Source organism: Pseudophryne corroboree, chromosome 3 (genome assembly GCF_028390025.1).
Source record: "Pseudophryne corroboree isolate aPseCor3 chromosome 3, aPseCor3.hap2, whole genome shotgun sequence".
NCBI classification, from domain to species: domain Eukaryota; kingdom Metazoa; phylum Chordata; class Amphibia; order Anura; family Myobatrachidae; genus Pseudophryne; species Pseudophryne corroboree.
The window spans coordinates 310,194,908-310,220,101 of NC_086446.1; the positions used below are offsets into that span (position 1 = coordinate 310,194,908).

The 25,194-nt window shown below is 42.6% G+C and overlaps 1 protein-coding gene across 2 annotated transcripts in view; it reads right to left on the reverse strand.

The window, feature by feature from the left end:
* DHX58 (DExH-box helicase 58) overlaps nucleotides 1-7,683 on the reverse strand; it is a 92,430-nt gene extending 84,747 nt beyond the window's left edge. For both annotated transcript variants that reach the window (XM_063959418.1, XM_063959417.1), the window contains exon 1: nucleotides 7,566-7,683. The gene's annotated coding sequence lies outside the window, so the exon portion shown is untranslated. The remainder of the gene's footprint in view (nucleotides 1-7,565) is intronic.
* Nucleotides 7,684-25,194: the final 17,511 nt, after the last annotated feature.

The following is a 25,194-nucleotide window of genomic DNA, read 5'->3' on the forward strand; positions in this document are numbered from 1 at the left end:
GGTACATCCAGTACACTTATAAATGCCGGGTTTTCTTGTAAGGAATGTGTGCTTAGGCCCAGATGAAAACTGAGAGATGTCTGCATGAACGACCATATCTCTAATATTACGATCTCGTTTATAACATGGAAGTAATTTATGTGTGGCCAGACTCGAAAGATCAGGGTCTGCTTGTATCACTGGCCAGACACGTTTAGCCGTACCCACTATCTTATGGCTATAGGTAGTGAATTTAGTAACACAGACCATCGCTTGATCTATTTTCTTTTCTTTCTTAGGAGCAGACACTGATGGCTGAGCTAATGCACGTTGCATTGCCTGCTGTAACAACCTATTTGAATATCCTCTCTGTAAAAAATTTGGTGTTAATTTATGCATTTGGATTTTTTTATCCTCTGCACCACTGCATATGCGGTGAATGGGGAGATATTGAGAAAATGGTAACCCATTTTTCAAAGAACTTGGATGATGACTGGAAGACTGAAGTAAACAATTGACATCCGTAGGTTTACTATAAATTGAGGTAATAAATTTACCATTTTGCTTAGTAATGTTGACATCTAAAAAATGAATACTATGAAACTGTATGTCAAAAGTAAACTTAATACAGTCATCCATCTCATTAGCATGCTGGATCATCGAGATAAAAGCTTCTTTCGGACCTGTCCATAACATGAATACGTCATCTATGTAGCGAGTATACATAGCAATATAAGAGCTATATAGATGATTAGTAAAAAACATTTCATGTTCAACGCCAAACATAAAGGCATTTGCGTATGCCGGAGCTGTGCAAGAACCCATTGCGCAGCCCTGCTGTTGTCTAAAGAACTCATTATTAAATAAGAAATAATTCCTATGTAATGTTAACCATATAAGGGACATGAAAAAATTATATTCTGGACCTTCATAATGTGTATTGTCACGAATTAAAGCCTCAACTGCTCACAGGCCACGCTCATGTGGTATGCTAGTATACAAACTAACCACGTCGGCTGTTACTAGCCAACATTGGTCTGCAGAAACAGTAACTTCATTTAATTTTTTCAAAAATGTGGTAGTATCTTTGAGATATGTTGATTGGTTTTGAATTACAGGTTGCAAGAAATGATCTATATACTTGGCCACCTGTGAATACAACGAGTCCCGCGCTGAGATAATGGGACGCCCCGGGGGGGAAACCATATCTTTGTGCAGCTTAGGAATCGTGTATAACACAGGTATACGAGGAGACAAGACAAGAAGTGCTGCCATTGTCTTTTCTGAAATTATTCCTCGTTCAACTGCCTGTTCTAATAGTACCCGCAGCTCACTAAAATATTCCTGAGTAGGGTCACTCAACAGTTTAACATATACATCACTGTCATTTAACTGGCGATAAATTTCAGCTTTGTAGTCGTCAATATTCTGTATCACTATGCCCCCACCCTTGTCAGCCGGGCGCACAGTGAGATCAGTATAAGACGACAGGTCCTTCAATGCTTGACGTTCTGCTACAGAAATATTGGATGAATAGTGGTTATCAGACACAGCATTTTCATCAATACAACACAACATGGTTTTAGTGAAAGATTTTATAGCTGCATTATTCGAATGGGGATCAAAAGTAGATTTAGCTACTACTGGACAACCTTTAACTTTACCAATCTCCACATTAGCCTTATCATTGAAAAAATCTTTTAATCGTAACTGCCAATTGAATCTGCACAGATCTACTTTACTCTCAAACACATTATGGGTATTGGTTGGCACAAAGTCCAGTCCCTTAGGTAAAACTTGAATTTCTGTCTCTGTCAAGTCCCTAGACGAGAGGTTATAAATTATTTCTTGGCTTTTGAGCTCTTTCCTCCTTTGCCTTTGGCACTGCTTGCCTCGCCTCGTCCTCGCTCTGCAGGGCCTTCTCGTTGGGCTCTGGTCTGAACCCCTAAAGGGATATGGGATGTAGAAGTTCCTTTATTAGTAGATTGATCAGATTCACTATTTGACGCCCCACTAGATGTCTCTCCTTCCAGCGGGAAACAGCGCGTTCTCCTAAAAGCCTTCTGTCGAAAAGATCTCTGAGGGCCAGACTGGTTTAAATACGGTATCCCCTCATGGCCTTAATGAAACTCTATCCCTTACATGTTTTTTGTAATAAGTTTAGAAGTTCTTTAGGGATAACAAGTTCTTTTTTGTACTGGAACATTCGTTACACTATGATTCTTATAGAAATCAACTTGGGTAACTACATGCATAACTTGTTTCTAATTGTCTTAAATTCTGTAATTTATTCGATTTTTTGCCCTTGTAATAATGTTTGGAGATTGTGCTGTATTTAAACGTTTTTATTGTATATTTGTACAGTGATTCGTTGCAAGAACAGTATTCAGCATTGTATACACTGGTTGTTATGGTGATGGTGCACTCGGCCGGAAGTCGTCATCTGCTGGGCAGGCTTGTCAGTCTGGGATGACGTCACCGGAAATTTGTTCCCGGGGCTCCGTGGAACATGCACGTGTGGCGAATTACTCATGTATAAATGTTTGTTTATTTGTTTGTATTATTATGCTTCTGAAGACGGTTGAAATACACCGAAACGTTAAGCACTAACTGACTGGTCTGGTCTTTTGGCTTTGAAAAACCCATGAGTGCCGCCGACATCTGTGTGTATACTTTATGCTGTTTGCTGCGGAGGGCACCCGGCAGGTTGTACTTTTTGAATAAGCAGTGAGTGCCGAATATCTCATGTATGTATGTATATATATATATATATATATATATATATATATATATATATATATATTGTGCTGAACTATAGAAGGCAAAATGGATAAAAAACTGGACATATCATAGTCTACACTCAAAAATAGGTTACCACTGAAAAAAACATAATCAATGATGGGGAGCTATCCTTTTTCACTGACAATGAGTTTGATTCTGTAGAATGGGGAGATATACCATAGAGAGAGGAAGAGAAAGGGTTCGAAATGCCCTATAGTGGTGCACACAATCTTTTATTAAAATATAACTTTTATTGTGATATATAATAAAACCAGCGAATATAAAAGGAAAAATAGAATAGTGTAAATGAGAAAGAAATCGTGATTAAAATTAGAAATGCTGCGCACTAGAAGTCACCTGAATTTTAGGATATGAGACCGTTAAAGAAGCAGGACTCCAGATATCATCGTGTGTGATATAGTTTAATAATGATAATACCCTAATAGTTTGCTGTGTGTAATGGTAACAGAAATTATTCTTAATAAACTGATCAAACAAATGCTGTGTGCTGTATTTTCAATATTTCACAGAATTAGTGTCAAAACTCTGGTTTAGCTCTTAATAAGTCTCAACAGCATCTGAGTGTCCTCCTAAACTCCATATATAATAGTGTATCCATTGAAAGAGAAACATTGGCATAGTGATACAATTGTATCCCCTAAGAGAGAAACAGCAGCTGCCAGTTCAAAGATACGGCTCTGACAGTCTTGAATCTTTTGGCTGTTTATAAGTGATAGATACAATTGTCCTGGTTTTATTGTAACATAGTTTAGGGCATTATTTACAGCTGAAATAGCTGCTGACAATAAATAATCAGTAATCCCTTGTCACAATATCATTCTCTATCACATTTTCTCTCAGAATCACTATACGTCAGTATGTTTTAATGATCCATATGAGATCATTTCAATTTAACCCCTCTTGATTATAACAGGAGATAATGAGGGCTCACTCTGTTCTTATCTGAATGTAAGCTAGTTCATGATATATACACTGTTCATTCCTGTATTTTGGTAAGCCGTACAGATATATATACAATGGTGATCAGGCCTTTATCAATAAAGTCTGATACCTTAGTGCATTAGGCACCCAATAATATACAATTTTTAAGTATTTATTGTGATAATTTTAGGAAGTTTACACAAACTTAGTGATCATATATTGTAGTATGTATTGTGAATAGATCTGTGATTACTGAAAAAACATTGTGGATGTGAACCATGTCACTGATCTCCTAACATGTGTTCAATCCTTTATTTAATACTTTTCAGTATGAACACATGTACACATTGGATGTCTGATAATATTCATGTTAAAGCTGTATACTGCAGCCTAAGAAGCACTGTTCACACACCATTCACTACACACAGTATGTTTCTATATACACAATTGGGTATATCACTAACTTCTGGTTCAACTGTTTCTTATCTATAACCCCACCGCTTGCATGGGATAAGACATTCTCCACTTAAATATGTAAGATCCTTCCTAATCTAACATGATAAATGCATGTCCAGGTGACTATCTAAAGTGCGCAGCTAGCCTGACGCACGCTTCGCTGTTCGCTTCATCAGAGGCAGACAGTGTTGCCAACTCTGAAATGAAAAACAAGCAACCGATGACTGAAAAATAAGCCCGAAACAAGCCCAAACCAATCCTAAAAAGCCCCAAAAAAAGCCCAACTCACGTTTTGTTTTTTTTATATAAAAACAAACATTATTGTTTGTCTTATTAAAATACATATAATTATTTATATAATCTGCCTTTAAGGTCTTTACAATGATATTTATCAGCACAAAACTGGCTTTTAAAGAATACTGGAATTTTTATAAATATTATAGTTAGAATTGTGAATTTAAGATACTATACTTTCATGTTTCCTCTAAAGAAAAATCTCAAGTGAAAATTGCCAACTGTATATACTGTATCTGTGGTCATTTGTATTCACTGTGAAATATTTATTCGATGGAAAGATAAAACAAATAATCTTACAACATCCAACTTTGTACTTCTATTAAATAAATAAAGAGGCCAAATCAAGGTAACAAAACAAACGATTATTAAGACAATTCAAAATAATAAATGCATATATAAATATTAAATAGTAACTCAATTCAATAAATAACAAAGGAATTACTGAGAGGTAAAGTGCATTGCAGATGGCATACTATGTGAGGTAAAGTGCATGGCACACTGTGTGAAGTATAGTGCATTGCAGATAGCACACTGGGGGTCATTCCGAGTTGTTCGCTCGTTGCCGATTTTCGCAACGGAGCGATTAAGGCAAAAATGCGCATGCGCATGGTACGCAGTGCGCATGCGCTAAGTAATTTAGCACAAAACTTAGTAGATTTACTCACGTCCGAACGAAGAATTTTCATCGTTGAAGTGATCGGAGTGTGATTGAAAGGAAGTGGGTGTTTCTGGGCGGAAACTGACCGTTTTCTGGGAGTGTGCGGAAAAACGCAGGCGTGCCAGGATGAAACGCAGGAGTGGCTGGCCGAACGCAGGGCGTGTTTGTGACATCAAACCAGGAACGAAACGGGCTGAGCTGATCGCAGTGTAGGAGTAAGTCTCGAGCTACTCAGAAACTGCTAAGAATTATTTATTCGCAATTCTGCTAATCTTTCATTCGCAATTCTGCTAAGCGAAGATACACTCCCAGAGGGCGGCGGCCTAGCGTGTGCAATGCTGCTAAAAGCAGCTAGCGAGCGAACAACTCGGAATGACCCCCACTGTGTGAGGTAAAGTGCATGGCACACTGTGTGAAGTAAAGTGCATTGCAGATGGCATACTGTGAGGTAAAGTACATAGCACACTGAATTACAAAGGTTTTGTGTAAAATGGATATAAGCAAATTCATCTGAGCTGTCTCCATCGTCTGTAGAAGCTTCCATGTTATACATTCCTGAGTTGAAGCGCTGAAGCATATTGGTAGTTGGTTTAAAATCCTTGCAACAAATACCCAAGCGTCTTAAACCATATCTGACATAAGGAATACCACATAAAGTGGTCCTAAATTGCTTCACTGTTGTGTGTCTGGTCAGTGTCTTTGTTGTTGTCATTGTTAAAAACAAATTAGCCCTACTGAATACACACAACCGGCAGTCGGCAACAATAGACATAATGAATGACTCATCATCATTTCTTTAAGACTCTATTCATCCACAACGTCTCACCTACAGTATGTCTGTGTGAGGATCTGTGTTATATGGATGAATGACTAATTATCTCTGAAAGTCGGTGTCAGTGATACCTAAAAACAAAAGAAGCCCAAAAACAAGCAGCAAAAAAAATTATAAGCCCAAAAACAAGCAACAAGCAACCACCCAAAAAAATAAGCAACCAGAAGAAAAAACAAGCCCAATTCCGCTTGTTATAAGCTGAATTGGCAACTATGGAGGCAGAACCAGATTGTCTCCTGGCTTACCCCTAAATACCGGCGGTTACCGCAGTCCGCCAATAGGAATTTCCTGTTTTGTTAAGATATCCAGTAACGTGATGCCACCTCATCAGCTGACGTATAGGTCACATGATCGGCCTTCACTGGATTTCCCTATGTCGTCATCCCAGGGAGTCTCAATCGATTTCAGTTAGAAATAAGCTGGATCATGATGTTCAACTAGATCCTTCGAGTGCCTATCCGTACTACGGGACCTCTGGCTCAGTGTTAACATATATTCAAACCAATACATCTAATCCTTAAGGCAATGTGCTTCCCCAAGGGAACTCCAATATTTAAATATACACATATTGGGTCTCTTATCCACTATGGATAAGAGACCTAATATGTGTATGCTTAAATATTGGAGTGTATAGTGATTCTGAGAGAAAATGTGATAGAGAATGATATTGTGACAAGGGATTACTGATTATTTATTGTCAGCAGCTATTTCAGCTGTAAATAATGCCCTAAACTATGTTACAATAAAACCAGGACAATTGTATCTATCACTTATAAACAGCCAAAAGATTCAAGACTGTCAGAGCCGTATCTTTGAACTGGCAGCTGCTGTTTCTCTCTTAGGGGATACAATTGTATCACTATGCCAATGTTTCTCTTTCAATGGATACACTATTATATATGGAGTTTAGGAGGACACTCAGATGCTGTTGAGACTTATTAAGAGCTAAGCCAGAGTTTTGAAACTAATTCTGTGAAATATTGAAAATACAGCACACAGCATTTGTTTGATCAGTTTATTAAGAATAATTTCTGTTACCATTACACACAGCAAACTATTAGGGTATTATCATTATTATACTATATCACACACACGATGATATCTGGAGTCCTGCTTCTTTAACGGTCTCATATCCTAAATCCTGGGAGGGATTAGAAAATTTAGACATTTACTCTAGGAGTTCCTTTACAGTCAGCAGAAACGTAGTGCAAATATCAACTACAAATATATTGGAATCATATACTCCTGATACACTCCTAACTATCCTGAAACTTTAATAGCAATATATGAGCTATTCAGGTGACTTCTAGTGCGCAGCATTTCTAATTTTAATCACGATTTCTTTCTCATTTACACTATTCTATTTTTCCTTTTATATTCGCTGGTTTTATTATATATCACAATAAAAGTTATATTTTAATAAAAGATTGTGTGCACCACTATAGGGCATTTCGAACCCTTTCTCTTCCTCTCTTTTTGCAGACTTATTTTGCCTGTGGTAGCACCCCCCAAATGGTTAGGAATAATACTGTGTTCTGGATAATTAAAATTAGGGCCTTTCATTCAACATGAATCAACCTGTGCGACCAGTATTATAGCCAGAGATATACCATAGCTTACCTCAATGTCAAACGACTGTTTATCCGGCTCTGTTGTATTCTCCACACTGTCTCTCTGTCCTCTGTGTGCTTCCGTCTCCCTGCCCTCCTACTGTATCTGGCTTCTAAACCTTGGTTTGTTTAGTTTCCTTCTAACAAATTGAAAGCACAGCAACGGTGCCTCTTAGGGGATTCTGTGAGGTACAACATCACCACTGGAATAAAACTAATTTTTCTGTCTGTCGCTGCAAGAAATTCCTTTAAGGGTACCCCTGCCTAGATGTGTCACAGAAGAAAACCGAAACTGAAAAAGGGAATTTCCTTGATATACAGTATATGCGTTATAGTGTTATGGGCAATATCACCATTAATCCTAAACTGGCCACTTAGAACTTTGGGGCTGTCAGACCTAATCGCTGCTATTATTTGCATCGCAAGCGGCGGGTTTTTGCGGAATGCGCACGTGCAAAGTCACGAATGCGCATGTGCGGGCTCGCCGTGCGACTAATGTGCAGGCATGCACATGACACTTGAGAACGCTGACAGGCAATGACAAAGAGGCGTGTTGAAGGCGGTGTGGGGGCATGGCTTCGCAGGCTAGCAAAAAGGGGCGTGAAGGTGGGTGTCTTGTGGGGGAGTGTGTTAAGGGCTGCAGGCGTGGTTTTAGCATCGCTGTAAAGTAAATCGCTGTCAGTGCACACTAAGCATTCGCAGCTGGCAAGTAAGTCCAGGGCTACGCACAGCTAGCGAACGCTGAGCACAGGTGTCTGTCAGGGATCTCCCTGCAAATAACTGCAAATTAAACACACCTGTTTGCAATGCAAATGCCACAACAGCTCATTGCATCTCTAGCTTACTCTGAAATGGTATGTAGTTTTACACTCCCTGCATATGTGCAACACACAATCCCATACCTCCCAACTTTGCCCCCTTCCAAAGAGGGACACACACAAAAGGGGCGTGGCCCGTGACAGGGGGGGCGTGGCTTCACGGAGGACCCACGATCGTGAGACACGCCCCCGTTTTCGTCACTGGGGGGTCATGCCCAGCGCTCTGTCAGCCGCTGGTATGCCCCCTCTCCCCCTGTCTGCACTGAATAGACGCTGTGCGCATGCGCACAGTGTCTATTCACCGCTGCTCTGCTAAGCAGGGCAGCGACAGACAGAGCCTCCCAACTGCCCCCCCCCCCCCCACCGCGGGACACTGCGGCCCGTGGGTGGGACAGCAGGACAGTCCCCAAAAAACGGGACTGTCCCGCGAAAATCGGGACAGTTGGGAGGTATGCAATCCGTCTACACACATTTTTTTCACAACTTTTATTACGTGTGTACTGCACATGTACTACCTGTGTTGTTTGTCAATCAATTGTACACATTACACACAACACATTATTATTTTTTAAAGGACCACTTTCTGTGTTCACATTGCTTTGAGCTGACACATTGCTTTAAGGTAACAATGAGGCTACATTGTGCATTTTAAATACACATAACTGTATTCATCTCTCCCACATACATGACATGTTTTCTTGAGGAATACATTTGTTGTGTGGTGAATATTACAACATTCACTCCATAATGCAAGTTACCTGTAATGTTCATAATAATGCTTCAGGTATAGGGGTCCATTTTCTAAGATGTGATTTCTATTTAGCATGGGATGTTGCCCATAGCAACCAATCACATTCAAAAGCTCATTTATGTAGCACCTTCTATAACATAATACCTGGAATGTGATTGGTTGCTATGGGCAACATCCCATCATAAATAGAAGTCCCCTCTTTGTAAATTTATTCTCTAGTACTTTTTAAACAAACCCCCCCCCCCCCCCAAAAAAAAAAAACCACAAAAAAACAAACAAACAAACATTTGGTTAAATATTTCTTAAAAACATTACTATGCAACACAATAATGCCAACACAATTATAGGACAAAGGTGGTAATTCCAAGTTGATCGCAGCAGGAATTTTGTTAGCATTTGGGCAAAACCATGTGCACTGCAGGGGACGCAGATATAACATGTGTAGAGAGAGTTAGATTTGGGTGGGTTATTTTGTTTCTGTGCAGGGTAAATACTGGCTGCTTTATTTTTACACTGATTGCAGATTGAACACACAACACCCAAATCTAACTCTCTCTGCACATGTTATATCTGCCCCCCCCCCCCCCGCCCCCCCTGCAGTGCACATAGTTTTGCCCAACTGCTAACAAAATTCCTGCTGCGATCAACTTGGAATTACCCCCAAAGTGTAAATGGTAGTAATAGTTTTGCTCATAATTAAAAAAACCCAAAACATACAGTATTATATATATATATATATATATATATATATATATATATACATATATACACACACACACTATATATATATATATATATATATATATATATATACATACACTGTATATATATATATATATATATATATACACAAACACACACACACATACATACATACATACATACACTGCTCAAAAAAAATAAAGGGAACACTAAAATAACACATCCTAGATCTGAATGAATTAAATATTCTTATTAAATACTTTGTTCTTTACATAGTTGAATATGCCGACAACAAAATCTCACAAAAATTATCAATGGAAATCAAATTTATTAACCCATGGAGGTCTGGATTTGGAGTTACCCTCAAAATTAAAGTGGAAAAACACACTACAGCCTGATGTACTGGCCTGTCTACTGGTAGCGCCTCCATGCTCTGGACACTATGCTGACAGACACAGCAAACCTTCTTGCCACAGCTCGCATTGATGTGCCATCCTGGATGAGCTGCACTACCTGAGCCACTTGTGTGGGTTGTAGGGAGGTCATACAGGCACGTGGAGGCCACACACACTACTGAGCCTCATTTTTACTTGTTTTAAGGACATTACATCAAAGTTGGATCAGCCTGTGGTGTGTTTTTCCACTTTAATTTTGAGGGTGATTTCAAATGCAGACCTCCATGGGTTAATAAATTTGATTTCCATTGATCATTTTAATGTGATTTTGTTGTCAGCACATTCAAATACTGTATGTAAAGAACAAAGTATTTAATAAGAATATTTCATTCATTCAGATCTAGGATGTGTTATTTTAGTGTTCCCTTTATTTATTTTTTGAGCAGTGTACATACATAACACAAAGACAAAGTGGTTTTAATTTTTAAATAAAAAAGGCACCTGGGTGTGCAGAAAAGAGGCTTTCACTGCCCAGTACTCAGTGGTGTCAGTACCCTGGCTGAGGAAGATGTGGGGCAAATTGTGGAAGTTTATGTACCCAATACTGAAATGCCACAATCAGCACCACAAACTGAAGAGGAAGGTGGGACAAGCTCACAGGCTAATGCATCACAGGCAGGGAAAGAAAAGTGAATGCGCAAAACCCCATTTGGACATTCTTGTCCCACAAACCATTGAGAAAAAAACATTTTTGGAAACACAACATGGGCGCTGGAAACAAGGACTGCATCTGGAGATAATTCAACGTTTTCCCCTTTTTTTTGTCCGGCTGAAGGGGTTGTTTTTCTGTGTTGGGTCTGTGCGTGGATCTTCGAGGGGCCTGCCCAGTGAGATCTTGTTCCTGGGCAGGGCTAGGTGATGGGGCAGGTGTTGTAGCCTCCCTGAGACTCTGACCAAGGAGGGCTGCGATGGTCTGCATGCCTTGGCCAATAGTGGTGAATATGTCCGGCATTCCTTGTGCCACAGTGGAGGAGATGTCACACATGCCTTGTCGCACAGTGGAGGCCAGCTCACGGACCTCCCGGAGCATCTGGTCATAGAAATCTGTGTTAACTCTTCCATGACTGACAATTTCACCAAGAAGCTCCGGGAGACTGGGTTGGGGGAGTGTGCCTGTGTGGTGCCGGGACGGTGGGCTTGCCGACCCCACACTGGAGCTGTCACGGCTTCCTCCATCCTCAGCCTTAGTGAGCTGCACCTCCTGTGCTGTGTTTGGAAAACTAGACAAAAGTAAAAAATATTAGTTACCCACATTTTTTAAGTTTTTAAAATATAAAAAGTTTAACATAAAAAAAACATTATACCTTCCAAGGCATGTGGACATTCAAGGGCAGGTGTGTCGGTGTCCATTTTGGACACACCTGCCACCTCCTAATACGATACACAGACCATTGCTTGCTCCTCCAAGTCCGTAAACTCAAAAGTCTCAGGGAGTGTCCCTCCCCCTGTTGTGCTCAAAGCTTAACCACTGCACAGACCTTTTCAATTTCAGCCGGGACTTGAAGTCAGCCCAACTACAGATGTTTTTGTGGTTAGGGGTAAGGTGAAAAAACAAAACATTAGTAAATTTCCATACAATTTTTTGCAATTATATACATAAAGCAATAAAGTCACAAATATCACACCCTACATTGCTTTCGCCAACTTCTACTTGTCCACATACATAGCAAAAAATATTGTAATGTGTAAATAGAACTTCAAGATAGAGGTAGAAACATACCAAACAAACATTAAAGCTCATCATTTATCTAGCACCTTCTATAAGGTTACATGTAATAGTCTTGATTGCTATAGGTAACATCAGGGCCGAAACTAGGGGGGGGCTAGGGGGGCAGGCGACCTGGGTGCCAGATTGGAGGGGGCGCCGAGACCCCCTAACACCCGCCGCGGCACTTACTTTTAAAAAACCCCTTCTCCCGAGTGCCCAGCTCGGGGGGCGGGGTTTCGCGGAATGACGCGATTGCGTCGTGACGTCACGGCGCAAACGCGTCATTCCACGAAACCCCGCCGGAGGAGGGAGAAGGGGGAGCCCGGAGCCGCGCAGACGAGGAGGGAGAGGCGGCTGAAGAGCGGCGAGAACCGCTTCAAATGTAAGTCAGCCCCTCTCCCTTCCTCTCTCTTTCTCTCCCTCCACCACCTGCCGCAATGTGTAAAATGGGGACCTGTGCCTGCCGCTATGTGTAAAATGGGGACCTGTGCCTGCCGCTATGTGTAAAATGGGGACCTGTGCCTGCCGCTATGTGTAAAATGGGGACACTTGCCAGCGTACTGTGTAAAATGGGGACCTGTGCCTGCCGCTATGTGTAAAATGGGGACACTTGCCAGCGTACTGTGTAAAATGGGGACCTGTACCTGCCGCAATGTGTAAAATGGGGACACTTGCCAGCGTACTGTGTAAAATGGGGACCTGTGCCTGCCGCTATGTGTAAAATGGGGACACTTGCCAGCGTACTGTGTAAAATGGGGACCTGTGCCTGCCGCAATGTGTAAAATGGGGACACTTGCCAGCGTACTGTGCAAAATGGGGACCTGTGCCTGCCGCAATGTGTAAAATAGGGACACTTGCCAGCGTACTGTTTAAAATGGGGACCTGTGCCTGCCGCTATGTGTAAAATGGGGACACTTGCCAGCGTACTGTGTAAAATGGGGACCTGTGCCTGCCGCAATGTGTAAAATGGGGACACTTGCCAGCGTACTGTGTAAAATGGGGACCTGTGCCTGCCGCAATGTGTAAAATGGGGACACTTGCCAGCGTACTGTGTAAAATGGGGACCTGTGCCTGCCGCTATGTGTAAAATGGGGACACTTGCCAGCGTACTGTGTAAAATGGGGACCTGTGCCTGCCGCAATGTGTAAAATGGGGACACTTTTTCCTGCCGCAATGTGTAAAATGGGGACACTTTTTCCTGCCGCAATGTGTAAAATGGGGACACCTGTCTGCCGCAATGTGTAAAATGGGGACACTTGCCAGCGTACTGTGTAAAATGGGGACCTGTGCCTGCCGCTATGTGTAAAATGGGGACACTTGCCAGCGTACTGTGTAAAATGGGGACCTGTGCCTGCCGCAATGTGTAAAATGGGGACCTGTGCCTGCCGCTATGTGTAAAATGGGGACACTTGCCAGCGTACTGTGTAAAATGGGGACCTGTGCCTGCCGCAATGTGTAAAATGGGGACACTTTTTCCTGCCGCAATGTGTAAAATGGGGACACTTTTTCCTGCCGCAATGCACTTGCCTGTCGTACTGTGTAAAATGGGGACACTTTTTCCTGGATATGAAATTTATGTTAGAAAAGGCAGTTTCTCAGGTAAAAAAGTTCTGAAAGAGAGAGAGATATATATATATATATATATATATATATATATGTATATATATAATATTTTTATTCATTTATTTTTTATTTTTATTTTATTTTATTTTTTTTATTTATTTATTTATTGTAAAATATTTTTATATTTTTTTTGCGGGGGGGGGGGGGGGGGGGTGGGGGGTGGGGGGTGTCAAATGACTACCTTGCCCCGGGTGACAAAAATCCTAGTTTCGGCCCTGGTAACATTACATCTAAAATCAAGCTTCCATCTTAGCAAATGTAGACAATAGGGTTTTAGAGTGTGCCTCATTATATACTTACCATCTCCTCACTTTTTGGGGTGTGCGGATAATTGGTCCCACCTCATTCACAGCATCTGTGATCTCGCTCCAGATACGGTCCTTGGTCCCAGCGTCCATGTTTATATTTCCAAAATTAATCTTCTCAATGGCTTGTGGTACGAGAATGGCTAACTAACTCCCTCTTGGTAAATGGTGGTTGGCGGTTTCTCTTTTGTGTCGTTGCCTGCGATGCAGTAGCCTGAGAACTAGTTCCACCTTCCTCTTCACTTTGTGCTTCTGATTGTTGCGTTTGTGTAGTTGGGCCAGAATGTTCCTCAGTTTGGCCCACATCTTCCTCAGCCAAGGAACTTACACCAGCCTGTTGTTGTGTTTGTTGACCAGTTGATGGAGGTACTTCGGTATTGGATCCAGCTCCTGTCTCCTCTACAAAGCCAGCTTCTTGCTCCTGTGCCAACTGCTGTAGCCTTTGTTGGATTCTTGTTTGTTTGTCTCCTATTGCAGCATACTCTTCGCAAAGTTGTCTCAATTCCTGGGCAAAGTCATGCTCCTTGATGCAGGTAGCATGTGCGTATGGTTCAGGGGGTGATTTATACCTGCGTAGGCATGCTTAGCGAAAATTAGCACAGGTGATGCATACACAATTGGTACATTTGCAGTGATTGCTAACACTATTTAAGCATGTTCTAGCCATCCGTGGTTTGTGGGTGTATGGAGAGTGCAGAGTTGAGAATGGAGAGTCTAGAGTGGAGAGTGGAAAGTGCATTGTGGAGGTAAGTTGTGGATTTTTGTGCTGTTGTGTTTTTAAATATATTTTCCCGATGTAATGGCAATGGGTTCCGGTATGAATGGTCGACCATGTTATGGTCGACAGTCATTAGGTCGACCACTATTGGTCGACATTGACATGGTCGACATGGACACATGAAAATGGTCGACACATGAAAAGGTCGACACATGAAAAGGTCGACATGATTTTTTTAAAAACTTTTTTTGGTGTCGTTTTTTGCGTAAAGTGACTGGGAACCCCAATTAGTGCACCGCTTCGCTCGCCATGCTTCGGGCATGGTGCCTTCGCTCCGCTACCGCTTCACTCGGCACAGATTACCGTTCCAATCGTAGTCCACGTGGATCGTAAAGTATGGAAAAGTTCCCCAAAAGAAAAAAAAGTTAAAAAACTCATGTCGACCTTTTCATGTGTCGACCATTTTCATGTGTCGACCATGTGTCAATGTCGACCATGTCAATGTCAACCAATAGTGGTCGACCTAATGACTGTAGACCATAACATGGTCGACCATGTGAACGGATACCATGGCAATGTAATGTGCTATGCAGAGTCGTGTCTATTTTTTGGTGGGATTGTTAGCTTTTGTGGTAAGTATGTTGTATGGTGATGATTGTGTGAGTTTGCACAGCACAGCGTATGTTTGCAACACGTCCCTTTGCGGTTTACTGTGGTGCATTGCGTTTATCTGCTATATTGCGGTCACACCGCGTGTAGCACAACTAATGCATGTATTTTTTTCCTTTTCTGTATATTTTTGGTTTGTATGGAAGGATATTTGTAGTGTGGATGACCTGACTGTTGTTGTTTTTAATTAATTTACATTCACATTTATTATCAAGGGAACAACAGTATATCTATCTGCGGGTAAGTATGTGCATGTTCACAGGTGTGTGTTGTGTGGAGGGTTTTTTGCATATTCTATGTGTGTGTTTATTATGTTTCTTTCTCTTTCTCCCGAAGGCTGCATCTTTTTGAGTTGTGTTGTAAGGCAAACTAGCCATTTTACTTTGTTTTGGGAGGACTTTTGCTTTTTTGGTTTGTCAAAGTCATCTGTGGGTAAGTATATGCATGTTCACAGGTGTGTGTTGTGTGGAGAGTTTATTGCATATTCTATGTGTGTGTTTATTATGTTTCCTTCTCTTTCTACTGAAGGCAGCATATTTTTTGTTTTTTATTAAGGCAAAGTAGCCCATTTCATTTGTTTTTTTGAGCGCTTTTGTTTTGTTTTTTGTTATCTATTTCATTTGCTGGTAAGTATATGCATGTTCATAGGTGTGTGTAGTGTTGTGTGGTGGGGTGTTGGTTTATCTTACTGTGCTTATTAAGTGTTTCTTTCTCTTATCTTCTCAAGGCAGAGTTAATTTTGTAGTATTTTTCAGCCTAAGTAGCCTTGTGTTGTTTTTATCCTGATTTTTGCTGTTGTTTCTTTGTGGTTGTTTTGTCTAGTAAGTATATGCATGCTCATTGTGTTGTTGTGCTGTGTTGTGTTATTTTGCATAATAGTAGTATAATATTTTTTTTTAACAAATTTGAATAATGTTCCTTTCCTCCTGGTTTGCAAAATTTAGATATGGATTAACGCACATCTGTAAGTGGTTTTTCAAATTTCAAATTGTTATTGAAGAATGTTTGTGAATAATCATTGGATTATGATTTAACACTCTGTGAAATTTGTCTTTCAGTTGGTTGTGGCAGCATACCTGTATGACTTATACGGCCAACCCCAACCTGACCCTTATCCTCGAAGGCAACGGAGGCGTGCAAGGCCTAGTATCTTTCGTACACGTGTCAGCCTTTTTGGAATGCCAGATGATGAGGTAGTGCGGCGCTATAGGCTGCCTCCTCATGTCATCCTAGAAACTCAATAATAGAGAGTGATCTAGAGAGTACAATTCGGCATCCTACATCAATTCCACCACTGACACAATTCATTGCTGTCTTTGTGCCTCAGGGTCCTACCAGCATACAGTTGGTGTCCTGGTAGGCATCTCCCAGGCTGCATTCTCAAGGATCCTGAGGCATGTAATATCTGCATTCCTCAAAAGAAATAAGCAGTTCATATCAATGCCATCGGATGTGGAGTCCCTAGCTGTGGTGAAGCGGAAATTCCGTGAAGGGTGAGTCGCTTCCCACATGTTATTGGGGTAGTGGATGGGACACACGTTCCACTTGTGGCACCAACACATAATGAAGAAATCTTTAGGAACAGAAAAATGTTCCACTCTTTGAATGTGATGGTTGTTTGTGGCCCATCCCTCCAGATCCTTTCCCTGATTGCCCGGTACCCAGGAAGTGGCCATGATTCCCACGTGATTCGGCAATCAAGGATATGGCAAAAATTAAGTTTGTTGGAAGGACAAGACGCATGGACATTGGGTGAGTTTGAGCCACATCATGTATTAAAGGTTAAGTTTAGTTGGTTTGTAATTGTTCACCATATTTTTGCATTATTATTGTATTGTGTTTTTGCAGGAGATCATGGATATCCTTGCACCCCCTGGCTTATGACTCATTACAGCAGACCAACACCAGGACCACAATCAGCATTTAATTCCGCCCTTACTGCCTATAGACAGCTGGTGGAGTGCACAATTGGGGTCCTAAAAATAAGAATTTACTTACCGATAATTCTATTTCTCGGAGTCCGTAGTGGATGCTGGGGTTCCTGAAAGGACCATGGGGAATAGCGGCTCCGCAGGAGACAGGGCACAAAAAAGTAAAGCTTTACTAGGTCAGGTGGTGTGCACTGGCTCCTCCCCCTATGACCCTCCTCCAGACTCCAGTTAGGTACTGTGCCCGGACGAGCATACACAATAAGGGAGGCATTTTGAATCCCGGGTAAGACTCATACCAGCCACACCAATCACACCGTACAACTTGTGATCTAAACCCAGTTAACAGTATGACAACAGAAAAGGCCTCTTAAAGATGGCTCCTTAACAATAACCCGAATTAGTTAACAATAACTATGTACAAGTATTGCAGATAATCCGCACTTGGGATGGGCGCCCAGCATCCACTACGGACTCCGAGAAATAGAATTATCGGTAAGTAAATTCTTATTTTCTCTATCGTCCTAAGTGGATGCTGGGGTTCCTGAAAGGACCATGGGGATTATACCAAAGCTCCCAAACGGGCGGGAGAGTGCGGATGACTCTGCAGCACCGAATGAGAGAACTCCAGGTCCTCCTTTGCCAGGGTATCAAATTTGTAAAATTTTACAAACGTGTTCTCCCCCGACCACGTAGCTGCTCGGCAGAGTTGTAATGCCGAGACCCCTCGGGCAGCCGCCCAAGATGAGCCCACCTTCCTTGTGGAGTGGGCTTTTACAGTTTTAGGCTGTGGCAGGCCTGCCACAGAATGTGCAAGTTGAATTGTGTTACAAATCCAACGAGCAATCGACTGCTTAGAAGCAGGTGCGCCCAACTTGTTGGGTGCATACAATATAAACAGCGAGTCAGATTTTCTGACTCCAGCCGTCCTTGCAATGTATATTTTTAAGGCTCTGACAACGTCCAACAACTTGGAGTCCTCCAAGTCGCTAGTGGCCGCAGGCACCACAATAGGTTGGTTCAGATGAAATGCTGATACCACTTTAGGGAGAAAATGCGGACGAGTCCGCAGTTCTGCCCTATCCGAATGGAAGATTAGATAAGGACTTTTATAAGATAAAGCCGCCAATTCAGATACTCTCCTGGCAGAGGCCAGGGCTAGTAACATAGTCACTTTCAATGTGAGATATTTCAAATCCACCTTTTTCAATGGTTCAAACCAATGGGATTTGAGGAAATCTAAAACTACATTTAGATCCCACGGTGCCACCGGAGGCACCACAGGAGGCTGTATATGCAGTACTCCCTTGACAAAAGTCTGGACCTCAGGGACAGAGGCCAATTCTTTTTGGAAGAATATTGACAGGGCCGAAATTTGAACCTTAATGGATCCCAATTTGAGACCCATAGATAATCCTGATTGCAGGAAATGTAGGAAACGACCCAGTTGGAATTCCTCCGTCGGAACCCTCCGATCCTCGCACCACGCTACATATTTTCGCCAAATGCGGTGATAATGTTTCACGGTGACTTCCTTCCGTGCCTTAATCAAGGTAGGAATGACTTCTTCTGGAATGCCTTTCCCTTTTAGGATCTGGCGTTCAACCGCCATGCCGTCAAACGCAGCCGCGGTAAGTCTTGAAAAAGACAGGGACCCTGCTGTAGCAGGTCCCTTCTCAGAGGTAGAGGCCACGGTTCGTCCGTGAGCATCTCTTGAAGTTCCGGATACCAAGTCCTTCTCGGCCAATCCGGAACCACTAGTATTGTTCTTACTCTTCTTTGCCGTATGATCTTCAATACCTTTGGTATGAGCGGCAGAGGAGGAAACACATACACTGACTGGTACACCCAAGGAGTTACCAGTGCGTCCACAGCTATTGCCTGTGGATCTCTTGACCTGGCGCAATATTTGTCCAGTTTCTTGTTGAGGCGAGACGCCATCATGTCTACAATTGGTCTTTCCCAACGGTCTATTAACATGTTGAAGACTTCTGGATGTAGACCCCACTCTCCCGGATGAAGATCGTGTCTGCTGAGGAAGTCTGCTTCCCAGTTGTCCACGCCCGGGATGAACACTGCTGACAGTGCTATCACGTGATTCTCCGCCCAGCGAAGAATCTTGGCAGCTTCTGCCATTGCACTCCTGCTTCTTGTGCCGCCCTGCCTGTTTACATGGGCGACCGCCGTGATGTTGTCCGACTGAATCAACACCGGCTTTCCTTGCAGGAGAAGTTCCGCCTGGCTTAGAGCATTGTAGATTGCTCTTAGTTCCAGAATGTTTATGTGAAGAGACTTTTCCAGACTCGTCCATACTCCCTGGAAGTTTCTTCCTTGTGTGACTGCTCCCCAGCCTCTCAGGCTGGCGTCCGTGGTCACCAGGATCCAATCCTGAATGCCGAATCTGCGGCCTTCTAATAGGTGAGCCTTCTGCAACCACCACAGAAGTGACACCCTTGTCTTTGGTGACAGGGTTATTCGCAGGTGCATCTGCAGATGCGACCCTGACCATTTGTCCAACAGATCCCTTTGGAATATTCTTGCATGGAATCTGCCGAATGGAATTGCTTCGTAAGAAGCCACCATTTTTCCCAGGACTCTTGTGCATTGATGTACTGACACTTTTCCTGGTTTTAGGAGGTTCCTGACCAGATCGGATAACTCCTTGGCTTTTTCCTCTGGAAGGAAAACCTTTTTCTGAACCGTGTCCAGAATCATTCCTAGGAACAGCAGACGAGTTGTCGGGATTAAATGGGATTTTGGAATATTCAGAATCCACCCGTGTTGTCTTAGCACCTCTTGAGATAGTGCTAAAGCTGTCTCCAGCTGTTCTCTGGACCTTGCCCTTATTAGGAGATCGTCCAAGTATGGGATAACTAATACGCCTTTTCTTCGAAGAAGAATCATCATCTCGGCCATTACCTTGGTAAAGACCCGAGGCGCCGTGGACAATCCGAACGGCAGCGTCTGAAACTGATAGTGACAGTTTTGAACAATGAACCTGAGGTACCCCTGGTGTGCGGGGTAAATCGGAACGTGTAGATACGCATCCTTGATGTCCAAGGATACCATAAAGTCCCCTTCTTCCAGGTTCGCTATCACTGCTCTGAGTGACTCCATCTTGAACTTGAACTTTTTTATGTAGAGGTTCAAGGACTTCAGATTTAGAATAGGCCTTACCGAGCCATCCGGCTTCGGTACCACAAATAGAGTGGAATAATACCCCTTTCCTTGTTGTAATAGGGGTACTTTGACTATCACCTGCTGAGCGTACAGCTTGTGAATGGCTTCCAACACCCTCTCCCTTTCGGAAGAGACGGTTGGTAAGGCAGACTTCAGGAAACGATGAGGAGGATCCGTCTCTAATTCCAACCTGTACCCCTGAGATATTATCTGCAGGATCCAGGGGTCTACCTGCGAGTGAGCCCACTGCGCGCTGTAATTTTTGAGACGGCCCCCCACTGTCCCCGAGTCCGCTTGAGAGGCCCCAGCGTCATGCTGAGGTTTTTGCAGGAGCCGGGGAGGGCTTCTGTTCCTGGGAAGGAGCTGCCTGTTGGTGTCTCTTCCCTCTTCCTCTGCCTCGTGGCAGGTACGACAAGCCCTTTGCTCTCTTATTTTTGTAGGAGCGAAAAGGCTGCGGTTGAAAGGTCGGTGCCTTTCTCTGTTGGGGAGTGACTTGAGGTAAAAAAGTGGATTTCCCGGCAGTAGCCGTGGCCACCAAGTCTGATAGACCAACTCCAAATAACTCCTCCCCTTTATACGGCAAAACCTCCATGTGACGTTTTGAATCCGCATCGCCTGTCCACTGTCGTGTCCATAAGGCTCTTCTGGCTGAAATGGACATAGCACTCACCCGAGATGCCAGTGTGCAAATATCCCTCTGTGCATCACGCATATAGATAAATGCATCCTTTATTTGTTCTAACGACAGTAAAACATTGTCCCTATCTAGGGTATCAATATTTTCAATCAGGGATTCTGACCAAACTACTCCAGCACTGCACATCCAGGCAGTTGCTATAGCTGGTCGTAGTATAACACCTGCATGTGTGTATATATTCTTTTGAATAACTTCCATCTTTCTATCTGATGGATCCTTAAGTGCGGCCGTCTCAGGAGAGGGTAACGCCACTTGTTTGGATAAGCGTGTGAGCGCCTTGTCCACCTTAGGGGGTGTTTCCCAGCGCGCCCTAACCTCTGGCGGGAAAGGGTATAATGCCAATAACTTTTTTGAAATTATCAACTTTTTATCAGGAGCAACCCACGCTTCATCACACACGTCATTTAATTCTTCTGATTCAGGAAAAACTGTTTGTAGTTTTTTCACACCATACATAATACCCTGTTTTACGGTATCTGTAGTATCAGCTAAATGTAACGTCTCCTTCATTGCCAAAATCATATAACGTGTGGCCCTACTGGAAAATACGTTTGAATTTCTACCGTCGTCACTGGAATCAGTGCCCGTGTCTGGGTCTGTGTCGACCGACTGAGGCAAAGGGCGTTTTACAGCCCCTGACGGTGTTTGAGGCGCCTGGACAGGCATTAATTGATTGTCCGGCCGCCTCATGTCCTCAACTGACTGTTTAAGGGAAGATAAACCATCACGTAATTCCACAAATAAAGGCATCCATTCTGGTGTCGACCCCCTGGGGGGTGACATCTGCATATTTGGCAATTGCTCCGCCTCCACACCAATATCGTCCTCATACATGTCGACACCACGTACCGACACACACCGCAAACTCACAGGGAATGCTCTAATGAAGACAGGACCCACTAGCCCTTTTGGGGAGACAGAGGGAGAGTCTGCCAGCACACACCACAAAGCGCTATATATACAAGGGATATCCTTATATTAAGTGCTCCCTTATAGCTGCTTTAATATATATATATATAGCCATTAATGTGCCCCCCCTCTCTGTTTTACCCTGTTTCTGTAGTGCAGTGCAGGGGAGAGACCTGGGAGCCGTTCTGACCAGCGGAGCGGTGACAGAAAATGGCGCCGTGTGCTGAGGAGATAGGCCCCGCCCCTTTTTCGGCGGGTTCTTCTCCCGCTATTTTTCCAGTCAGGCAGGGGTTAAATATCTCCATATAGCCCCTATGGGCTATATGTGAGGTATTTTTAGCCTTGTATAAGGTTTATATTTGCCTCTCAGAGCGCCCCCCCCCAGCGCTCTGCACCCTCAGTGACTGCCCAGTGAAGTGTGCTGAGAGGAAAATGGCGCACAGCTGCAGTGCTGTGCGCTACCTTATGAAGACTGAGGAGTCTTCAGCCGCCGTTTTCCGGACCTCTTCACGCTTCAGCATCTGCAAGGGGGTCGGCGGCGCGGCTCCGGGACCGGACTCCACGGCTGGGCCTGTGTTCGATCCCTCTGGAGCTAATGGTGTCCAGTAGCCAAGCAGCAAATCCACTCTGCATGCAGGTGAGTTTACTACTTTCCCCCTAAGTCCCACGTTGCAGTGATCCTGTTGCCAGCAGGACTCACTGTAAAGAAAAAAAAAACCTAAACTAAACTTTCTCTAAGCAGCTCTTTAGGAGAGCCACCTAGATTGCACCCTTCTCGTTCGGGCACAAAATCTAACTGGAGTCTGGAGGAGGGTCATAGGGGGAGGAGCCAGTGCACACCACCTGACCTAGTAAAGCTTTACTTTTTTGTGCCCTGTCTCCTGCGGAGCCGCTATTCCCCATGGTCCTTTCAGGAACCCCAGCATCCACTTAGGACGATAGAGAAAAGGAGTTTCTGTGTGCTCCACCGCACTGGTGGCGACCTCCTGTACAGTATTAGCTGGAAATGGTAAGTAAAATCGTGTTCCTGTGTGCAATCCTCCACAATATTGCTGTAAGGAGGTGTGTGGAGCTCCCTCCAAATGAGGTACTGGCCCCAGAGGATGAGGAGCCAGGGGTAGGCTGGATATGGAGGCGGGGGCTCCGTGTCCCAGCGGGGACATGCCCTTAGGGCTAGAATAGTCTAACAATATTTCAGGCCTTACCCCTTGATGAAGTCAGACTGAGGAAACGCGTTGGTCATTCTCGTCTTGACCCTCCTTAATAAGATAAGCTCTTTTCATAGATATCTCAATATTTAACAATTTTTGAACTTTTTATATTGTATATCCTCTACCTGCATTTTATATATATTCTATTATTCTATACATTTTATATTTTTGATGCCAAATTTTTTTCTTTTTTAAAAATAATTGATTTCTTAGCTCCACCCCCCCCCCTTTTCTTAATTGCCATATATGTTTTAATAATACATTTGTAATTCTCTTATTTAAAAAAAAGTTTTTTACCTTTTCCTTTTTCATATATACATATACATATGTTTTTCATTCATAGAGTCTTCCGATAAATCATTGTTTTTATAGAAACACCAGTGGTCGCCGAACCCCCTAACACCCTATAAACCATTTAAATACTTTATAGCACCTTACCAGTGCTTTAACTTTAGGGACCGGCTGACGCCCTCCACTAAGGGAGTGTTTTTTCTGTCAGAGTTCTGACTTTTTATATCTGAGACTTTTCACTATCACATGTGGCGCTGTACTTTCATTTACATTTATCTAATATTTCAGGTATGTTTGAGTTATGAACACATCAGACAAGTGTTTATTGGTGCTTTCAAACACATATTTCATAAATGTATCACATATGTAGTTACTGTTATAATTAAAAAATTGTATGCAGATTTTGTTTGTTTTAAAAAAATATTTTATATTTTTAAAAAGAGCAAATGTTAGTGATTGAACATAAATGTCAAAAATTGTAATGGTTTACACATACAAAATAAGCATGTAATGAGTTAATGAACACCAGTAGTGATGTGTTGTCAACATATATATGGTCTATAACAATGAGGTTATGTGTTTTTTGATACATTACACTTTTTTTAAGTTAAAAAATAAATGCTGCTGCATATATGTTGTTTTTTTTGTTATGCATTCATGTGTCTTAAGTGATGTTTAATATATATATTTTTGTTTTTTATTCTCCTAAAAACAAATACACAAACTAATACAACAATCCTGCAATCTTTAGTTGAGTGAAGAGCAGAGTTTTTTTGGTAAGTTTATTTGCAAATTCTCCACTTACAGTAGCATACACTCGCAATTGCGTTCACAACTGAGAAAACGGACCAGACTGTTAGGGCGGGATTCAATTCTTTTCAACCCTTTCCATACCCGTTCTGTTTCTGCCCTCAGGGGCGTGGTATCATTATTTCACCTCGCTACCCTTTACACAGCTACACCTGATTACTATGGGTGCAATATGCGCGATAACGGAGATCATTTTAGAAAGGAAATTGGGCGTGATATATCATTTGAATCTCACCCTTAATGTGCATTAATAGCAATAAAGTTTATCAATATATGTGAGCATCAGAGCTGACAACCAATCAACAGTAGGCAGACAGTATAAATATTAGCATGTGTGATGAATACGCCATTGGCACCATGCGAGCTGCCGCCTTCAGTGTGAGGGAGCTGCGGCTCCTCACTGCTATCATGGATCGCTGCTTAGGCTGCACGGGCCCTTATGTATCTAACACCTGTAAACGTGCGGCCTACGCGGAAGTCCGAAACAAACTGTGGGCGAGGGTACGCACCTGGCAGACCATCATCCAGCTTGAACGGTGGAGGTCCGACCTCCACCGGCGTCAGCCACGTTTGCTGGTGCAGTTGCGCCAGCATATTAGAGAAAGTAATGCATACAGTATAATTTGTGTTTGCATAAGTACGTAAGTATGTAGATAGTGATAATGCATTGCTGTAGGCATACATGTTTGTATGCAGGTATACAGTATGTGTATGGTTTGTATGTCAATATGGCATATCCACTGCTTAAAAATTAATACACATACAAACCACACACGTTATATTTTGAAAAAGCATTTAAAGAGGTTTATTTATGTAAATGTTAACTTAAAATGTTCCTTTTTTTAATTTTAACAATAGACAAAT